The sequence below is a fragment of the Mus musculus genome, chromosome 1 (assembly GCF_000001635.26).
Source record: "Mus musculus strain C57BL/6J chromosome 1, GRCm38.p6 C57BL/6J".
NCBI classification, from domain to species: Eukaryota; Metazoa; Chordata; class Mammalia; order Rodentia; family Muridae; genus Mus; species Mus musculus.
Genome location: NC_000067.6, coordinates 43,894,029 through 43,903,260, shown reverse-complemented (window position 1 = coordinate 43,903,260; position 9,232 = coordinate 43,894,029). Strand labels below are relative to the sequence as shown.

At 45.0% G+C, this 9,232-nt stretch overlaps 2 pseudogenes; both read right to left on the bottom strand.

Annotated features, from left to right (window-relative positions):
* Nucleotides 1–208: 208 nt before the first annotated feature.
* Nucleotides 209–333, bottom strand: Gm26352 (annotated as a pseudogene).
* Gm8241 (predicted gene 8241) lies at nt 1,296–5,136 on the bottom strand (annotated as a pseudogene).

Here is a 9,232-nt window from a genome sequence, read left to right as displayed (position 1 = left end):
GGTCTGGGTCGCTGAGTACTTGGAGTCATCTCAGAATTGGTCTCAGGTGTGCTATGCCCCACTCATGTACTGTGTAGGCGTCAACTCTGGCATGGTCTGAACATTCAGGCCTGCATGGCGCCAGACTAGTGGTGACCACAGTCTAGCTCTCTGTCTGGGAACCCTGGTGATAGACCGGTCTTTGATCTCAGGCTTACTTTTTTCCAGGGATTTTAGGCTACTAATCATTCAGATGTTCATAGGTCAGAACACTGAAAGTAGACATAGCATGTGTCCTCTCTGCCACCTACTGACACAAAAGTGACAAAGCAGCCAAACCTGAAATGAAATAATCCTTTTTTTTTTAATGTTCTAGTGATACTTTGTTAATTGAGTGAGAAATTATTCCTAATCAGGATTTGCACTAGCCATGCTTGAGTTCATGCTAGATAAGAGTTTATACTATGTGATAAGAAGAATGGACATGAAAAAGTTTATCCTAGGCTAAAATAATGTAATGCTGGACTTTCTTGGGCCCACTAGTGGTCTAAATAATGACATGAATACTTTTAATACAGTTTAAAGCTTAGGCCTTCTGCTACTGTTTAAACTTAACCTGACTGTTCTAGCCAACAACCCACCACATGGCTAGCTCTATACCTCCTGGCCCCTCTGAAGTCAGTATCAGTTCCCTTTCTTCCTTGCTTTCAAATTTCTTCCTTCAGCTTGCCTTCCCCTATGGTATACTCTTTGCCTGGAAATTTTATCTTCATATTTCCTGCCCCAGCTATCAGTCCTCAGCTCTTTCTTAGAACCAATCGGCAGTGAGACAACACTTGGTAAATCTTAAATAGCCTTTAGGCAACTGAGAAAGGACAAACATTTACAAAATTGAAAACCAGGTGATGGATCATAGAAATTACAATAGCAAATCCTACTGGCACTTAGCTCTCTGCCAGTATAGAACTAACAATTTAAAATACAGAGACACACCTTAACACCATGTTAAGAAGGACATCTCCAAAATAATAGCTGTGTTGGAATAATAGATTCAATATTGAAGGCCTCTCCCAAGCAGCCTAGAGTAGTGTTCCAATTTCATTGGCTATCATGATACATTTTAAGAGTTTGACAGCAAACTGGATTCACATTTTTTAATTTGAGAGGTAGGTTTGCATACCACTTTTGCATTTTGGACAGGTCATAGGATGTCATGATTCCTCATGGGGCAGTTGTGTTTCCTAGATATCAACACAGATGCCAAATATTAATTGGAACTGAAATGTGGATACTGTATGGAGCAATTGAGATGAGGTATAAGACACTCTGTATACAAGACATAAACAACTGGTAGATTTAACCCTTACAGTTATTTCAACAGAAAGCAAATATGTAAATTACCTTGTACGAGCTTTCACAGTCGAGGGAAAGGATGTGCAGGGAGCGGTCAGCACCAGTGCAGGGAGCTAACCCAAACTGTCCAACTCTTCAGTAACAGCCTTTCACCAAGGGCCTTCTCCAGACTGCCCAGCACCGCACTGTGTGTTAAGACACAGACCCACTGCCTGCCCATACCACAAGTAAGCACATCCATCCTCCCCAGGGACGGTTAATGGAGCAATCAGTGTCCAAGGGGCACTAACCAGGTCTAAAACTGCTCAGCACCAGGATGAGAAGGATCAATAGCTTTTTGCTTGCAAAGCCTGAAGTGGAAATTGCTTAGCTTAATTTTGCGACTAAATTCATCTTCAAAAGGTTTACAAAAAACGCTGGGGACTTAGCTCCATGGGTGGCAGCGTGAGAGAACCTTATAGGACCTACTGAACTGACCTGGAAGGAAGCACTGTAAATCACTAGAGGCGATATGCCGGTTCCTTGCTTCCTAGCTTCAGGTGGCAATCCCTCTGTCTTCCCTCCATTTGTCCCTGACTCAGTGCTGTCAGGAGCTCCTTGTTCTACTCTGACAACCTTTAAGCCATTTAGCCACCTAACCACCTAGCTGCCTGACCTATGGCTCACTGAACTAAGACAGAATCAGGTACCATTTTGCAGGTATAAAGAAGTATTTATCACTTGAGATTTCAATCAGTGAGAAGATACTAGAATATGTTTCCTGAGGTAAACACAAGCCTTAAAGAATGGTGTACAGCGTACAGAAGGACAGCAGCCTTATCCTCAGCATCTGGACTCGTAAGTTAACAGGCTGGTAGAGCCACAGACACATTTAAATGGAAAAATAAAGAAGCACTGCTTAGTAAGATACTGAGAGTGAAGACTAGCAGTTCCCAGGGAGACACAAGAGGACACAGACACCAAGGGGAGGATGCTCTAAAGTGCTTGCGAAGGCTGGAAGACCGACTCTGAAATGCCTCCAGGGAGTTCCAACAAGGCGAAGAGGTGACACCGGTTAGTGACTCAGATGGAAAAGGACACAGCTTTTTAAAATAACAGTTGTTCAAATATTTTATCCCTCTTTTTTTTGGGGGGGGGGGGCAAGGTTCATTATAAAAACTTTTCAGCCGCTGAAATGACTGATTTGCGACTCCTGTTGATGTTCTAAGATCTTAACTGTGCAAATAGTTTTCAAAATGTCGAAGGACAAAGCACACGCCTGCATCAGGAATTTAAACAAATGCAGAGGTCTGTACTGGATCACGAAGCCAGGGTTCAGAATGCTTTTTATCCTGAGTTATGCTCTGTTGTTTCCTAATTCTCTGCTGATGGATTACAGAAATCAGAAAATTTCTGGGACCCTGAGGCTTCACTTCTTCATTTCATTACTATTACATAAATAAATAAATAAATAAATAAATACTATGCAGCCACCCTGAACGTTAGTAACTAAGATGTCAGGAATAAAGTCTCAAGATCTAAGAATCAGCAAGGGACCTGAGGGATCAGAATGGGACACTAAAGCGCCCTGCTGTAACTGTTCACCTGTCCCTGTTGTTGAATGAGGCGCAGACTGGGCCCCACACTCAGGCTGACAGCACCACACACAATCCCTCATCCTCATGATTCCCAGTTTCTGTTCCAAGAACAGTTGGATAATCAGGTACGTTCTGCACGAGGTGGTGGAGTTCAATCAGAAGCTAATTCAAGCCATAAAGCCATATACCAGATCTCTTTATCTTTTTATATAGATCTGAGTTCACTAAGAACAACATTTTAAATCTCAGAGCAGCTGCGTACAGCACAGCCATGCAAAGTGAGACCACTATGGAGAAAGGAAAAACCCAGAGGACTGCAAGGGTTTAGACAGGAAGACAAGAGCTCGTCTTCTTAGGCACGAGGAGAGATGTTATCCGGCAACCATTATGGGATAGGTATTTAAAAGTCATCCTTCAAGTCGGGGGTAACACAGATGGCTGCAGCTCAAAATAAGAATACCACAGTTCAGAGGGATCACAGGAGTCGAGTAACGAGCCTTCTCCCCTAAGGCTGCCATGAGTCCAGCTCCATCAACTCCATCAGCTCCTGTGGACCAGGCACGAGGAAGGCTTCTCTATGCAACATGAGTTTTCATACTTGTAGTTTTAAAATACTATTCAGAAATTTGGAGTCCAAGCAGAAACTGTAGGGATTCTGTCTCACACAGACCCAAGACGTCCCGCTGTGCCCCAAATGGATCCTACTTATTTCAAGTCAACTGCGCCCAGGGCAATGCCAGGAATTCAAGAAGAAAGGCAGTCGCAGATGCGGGATGTAACAAAGAGTGGAGTGAGAGGAGAAGCAGATTTACATGAGAAAGAAATCGGCTTGTGGAAGAGGACCCCCCTGCCTCTCCCACCACCCGTAGTGAGGACTGATGCAGGGACGAGTCTCATGCAGGGCCCCTCCTACTGCCCAACATGCCTGAGCTCAGGAAAGGCCCGAGCTGGCCTTTCCGTCTGTACGGGGTGACTGAGCGCACACTCCCGAGTAACCTACAATGCACCCTCTAAGAGCTTCTGTTCTGGTGTCGGGCCCCTCATTCCCAGGGACACAGCATTCCTTGCTGCTTGATACTAGCAACTATTTCTAGGGCACAGCAAAGACCTGGGATGAGCCTCAGGTTCTCCAGCTCCTGTGGCTGGCACTGCCTCTCTCTCTTAGCACTGGTTTGTCTCCCCCTGGTGGCTCAAGGGGAGTCTGTTTGCACTTGAGCTCCTTTGCAGTTTCCTCTGCCTCTATTTGATGCTTTTTAGGAGGGCTGTCTGAGCCTTCACAACGCTTTGAAGGCATCTTCACTGCCAGGTGCTACGCACTTGTCCGGGTGAAGCAGCACAGCCAACTTCCGGTAGACCTTATTAACTTCCTCCCTTGAGGCCCCAGGTCTGACTCCCAGCATCTCCCAGCTGACCTTAACTATTTCAGGTTCTGCGAATGGTGTCTGCTTGTTCTTTGGTGAAACTAGCACTGCTATTTGCCGTAGGATGCTTCCCGCCATTTTCACACAAGTCAACTATGGACATGTAAAAGGTCTGGAACATCTCTTTGATTCCCTCGCCAGTTTGTGCTGATGTTTCAAAGTACCTTTGCTTTCAGTCCAGAGACGCCCCTCACTTTCATCGATGCAGCAGTGTTTGGAGCAGTCAGTCGATCATGTTGGCACATACAACAAAGACAATGTTGTCCACGTTCCCGTGCGGCCCAAGCTCCTGCTTCTTTTCTGTCAGCCATGAATCAAGGGCATCAAATGCGTCTTTCTGCCCAACGTCATAGACCAGTATCACACCTTGTGTGTCCTTGTAACATTCATTTCGGACCTCAAAAAAGAAGGGGTATCCAGCCATGTCAAAGATGTTAACTTTGATTTCTCTGTCTCTGACTTGGACCTTTGGGACTCCATAGTCAATCCCAATGGTTGACAGGTACTTAGACACAAATCTCTTCTCACAGTAGCGCTTTATAATGCAGCTTTTCCCCACTTCTGCGTTGCCCATGGAGATGACTTTGATGAGGAGGGACTTGGCGGGCTCCTTCCGCTTGGCATCTTGGACTCCATCGCCCTCCTCTGCGGGGGGCCACAGGTTGTGGTGTCCTTATGCACCTCAGGCTCCTCGCCCAATGACGGAGCCGCTGCGCTGGTCACCACCCTGGCTTTCCGCACTAATCCCCAATGCTGCCTGGCTTCGACAGTCGCGGGCTGTTGGGAAGCGGTGAGCCGCGGAGGGCCTGTTGATGTTTTCTATGGATGGATGGATGACACGCTATCGGGGTTTCCTATGAATGACTGACAGGTTGTGGGCCTTTCCTGTGGATGATCAACAGACTGTGACTGTGTTCTATGGATGATTGACAGGCTGTGTGCATTTACTATAGATAACTGTCAGGATTTGGCCTTTTCCTGTGGATGACTAACAGGCTGTGAGAATTTACTTTTGACGACAGACAGGCTTTGGCTTTGTCCTGTTCATGTCTGACAGGCTGTGGCCTTGTTTTGAGGATGATTGCAGGGCGGTGGGCATTGTCTGTGGATGACTGACAGGCTGTGTTCCTTTACTAAGGATGATAGTCTGACTGACAGCCGGTGGGTGTATTGTGTGGATAATTGAAAGGCTGTTTACTTTTACTATGAATGATAGAAAGGTTGTGGGCATGTCCTCTGGACGAATGACAGGCTGTGGGCCTTTCCTACAGATGACTGGGAGGTTTTTGGAGTTTACTTTCGGTGTCAGAGAGACTTGGGTCTTGTTTGGTGCATGACTGACAGGCTGTGGTCTTGTCCTTTGGGTGACTGACAGGCTTTGGACATTGTCTGTAGATGACTGGCAGGGTGTGTTCTTTTACTATGGATGATGGACAGGCTGTTGTCGTGTCTTGGGGTTGATTGACAAGCTGTGGGCATTTCATATGGATGATTGACAGGCTGATGAGATTTCCTATGAATGAGGGATATGTAGTATGCATTTCCTGTGGATGATTGACAGGCTGTGGTCACTTTCTGTGAAAGACTGACAGGCTGTGGGTGTTTCCTGTGGGTGAATGACAGGATGTAGGCATGTCATATAGATGATTGACAGGTTGTGGGGATTTCCTATAAATAACTGACAGGCTGTGGGCTTTAACTATGGATGCCTGACGGGTTTTGGCTTTGTCCTGTGGATGACTGACAGACTGTGACCTTATCCTGTGGATGACTGACATGATGTGGACTTCTCCTGTGGATAACTGACAGGCTGCGGCCTTGTCCTGTGGTTGATTAGAATGTTTGGACAAGTCCTGTGCCCATGATTGACAGACTGAAGGTGCTTCCTGTGGATGATTTAATGGCTGTGGACGTGTTCTGTCGATGACTAACAGGCTGCGATCCTTTACTATGGATGATTTACAGGCCGTGTTCCTACACTCTGGATGATTGATAGGTTTTGGATGTTTACTATTAATGGTTGACAGGTTGTGGGTGTGTTATATGCACAAATGACAGTCTGTGGGGATTTCCGATGGGTGGTTGACAGGCTCTTGGCATTTAGTATGGATGACCAACAGGATTTTTCCTTGTCCTGTGTGTGGCTGACAGGATGAGCCTTCTTTTCTGGATGATTACAAGGTCTTGACCTGCTGATGATTGACAGGCTGTAGGCATTTCCTATGGATGATTGACAGTCTGAGGGCACTTAGTATGTATGACTGACAGGCTTTGGCTTTGTACAGTGGTTGACTGACAGGGTGTGGATGTTTCCTATGGATGATTGACAGACTGGGTGTTCCACACAGCTGATTGTCAGGCTGTGGGCATGTCCTGTGTATATGACTGTAGGCCATGTGTGTGTGTCCTAAGAATGACTAACAGGCTTTGGGCTTATCTTACGGATTATTTAGTTGTTGTGGGCATTTCCTTTGGATAATTGACAGGCAGTAGACATGTCATATGCATGCCTGACAGGCTTTGAGCATTTTATACAGATTATTGACAGGCTGCAGGCATAGTCCATGGATGATTGCCAGGCTGTTGGTGTTCCTTTTGAATGATTTACCAGATGTAGGTGTTTCCTACAGAAGATTGACACACTGAGGGCTTGTGTAGTGGATAACTGGTAGGCTGTGACGGTTTCCTATGCATTATTGACAGGCTTTGGGAGTTTCCTATGTATAAATAATGAATTATAGGCATTTGTGTGAATGATTGACTGGCTGTGGGCATGACCTATGGGTGATTGACAAACTATGGGTATTTCCTGTGGATGACTGACAGGCTGTGAGCATTTTCTTTGGATGATTGCCAGTCTGTGGATGTTTCCCATGGATGATTGACATGTTGTAGACATTTCCTGTGGATGACTAATAGTCATTGGACTTGTCCTGTGGATGACTGACAGGCTGTGGCCTTGTCCTCTGAATTATTGACAGGAGTTGGGCTAGTACTATGATTGATTGACAGGCTGTGGGTGTATCCTATGGATGACTGACAGGCAGCAGGTGTTTACTATGAATGATTGACAGGCTGTGGTTGTGTCTTGTGGATAAATGCCAGGCTCTGGGGATTTCCTATGGCTGACTGACAGGCTAAGGGTGTTTATTATGAATGACTGATGGCTTTGTCCTTTTCCTGTGGATAATTGAAACGCTGTGGCTTTCTGCTGTAGATGATTGCAAGCTATGGGTGTTTTCTATGGATGATTGACATGCTATGGATTGTTTACTATGAATGATTGACAGATTGAGCACCTTTCCTGTGGATGATCAACAGACTGCAGCCATGTCCTATGGATGATTGACAGGCTGTGTGCATTTACTATGGACGACTGTCAAGATTTGACCTTTTCCTGTGGATGAATGACAGACAGGCTGTTGCCTTCCACTGTGGATGACTGTGAAGATGAGGCCTTGTTCTGTAGTTGACTGACAGGCTGTGGGTGAGTGGTATAGTTGGCTGTCTTCAGGTAGATCTATGCTGGGTCCAGCATGGCTGTGTAAAAGGAGGACTAACACAGTTCCTGCCCCTGGTGCATTGCCACATTGTTGATCCTATGATCCCCACATGTGCTGATGGTTGCTGTTGCCCAAAAGCTGATCTGCTGTCTTTATTACTCTACTTTCAATCTTTCTTTCTGGGAATATACTTCCCCCATTACTCAGAGCTACTAACATCATGGTAAATGAGGCAGATTCAGTTTTCAGGAACGAGGAATGGTCATGAGGCTGTGGAGGATGAGAAACAGGCTTTCTGCTTGGCCTTTAGGGTCATGGGAAAGGATCTAGACAATATAACCACAAGGGCCATAAAGGCCTACATGGTCCTTTATGGAAATGGTTCATTGGCAGACTTGGCCTTGATTTTGGACTCATACTGAAGCACATGTAACCTCTGGTCCAATGTCTGCTGCATTGATTAGCCAGGGTGAACTTGGGAACATCAGGAATAGAGAGTTAGAGTGGCTTTTAGGAAGAAAAGGTATGAATAGAAAAATAAGAAATTATATATGATTTAGGAATAAACAGTATCAGGAGGAGAGTACATGAAGTTATGGAATTGCTAGCATGAGGAAATGAGGATGTAGAAGTATATACAAAAGTAGTACTCTGTTTTTCAGCCAATTGAAAATAACACTGCCTGGGAAGATATTAGACAGAGCTAACCACTTTACTTACATAAATCCAGCGCTTTGTAAGGAATCGATTTCATTTTAGTAGTCTGTTATTTTTCTGTTTTTATGTGAGAGTAGTTACTAAAGGCTGCTGTGTGCTGTACCAGAAAACTGGAAGAGCTGTGCCTAGCTCCCCACAAAGAACAGGCTGTGCAAACCTATAAGTAAATGAGCTTTTGCTTTGTGCTTGGTTCTGCTTGAAGGAAACGAGTGCTGGGACTATTGATCCAGGACTCATATGTTCATGTAAATTTAAGAATTCTTGATAATTATTAACAATGATGAAAGCCTTCATGTTGTAGCTTTAGTAAATAAAAGACTGATAGGCTCTCTCTAGTCACTAAGCTGAAGAACAATTAAGCTGAAGTTGAAGCAAATACTGAGAATTGTTGGAACTGCTTGAGTTTACTAGTGACGCCAAGTCATTATTGAATTGCTCCTTTAGGCTGGGCCTCTGGCAAGTGGTGCCCAGAGACAGGGACCTGAAATAAGGGAAGGTACATAAAATATATATATATATTGAGCACAGATAAGGTTTAGAAAGGCTTGCATTCAGAGTGTAGCAGACTCCCTGGTAAGAGATAAAGCCAGGTAGGAAGAGTGAATAATCATGGGACAGACAGGCTCCACGCTGAGAGCTCTAGATTATAAAATATTGCAGCAAGCTATGAAAAAGAAGGGAA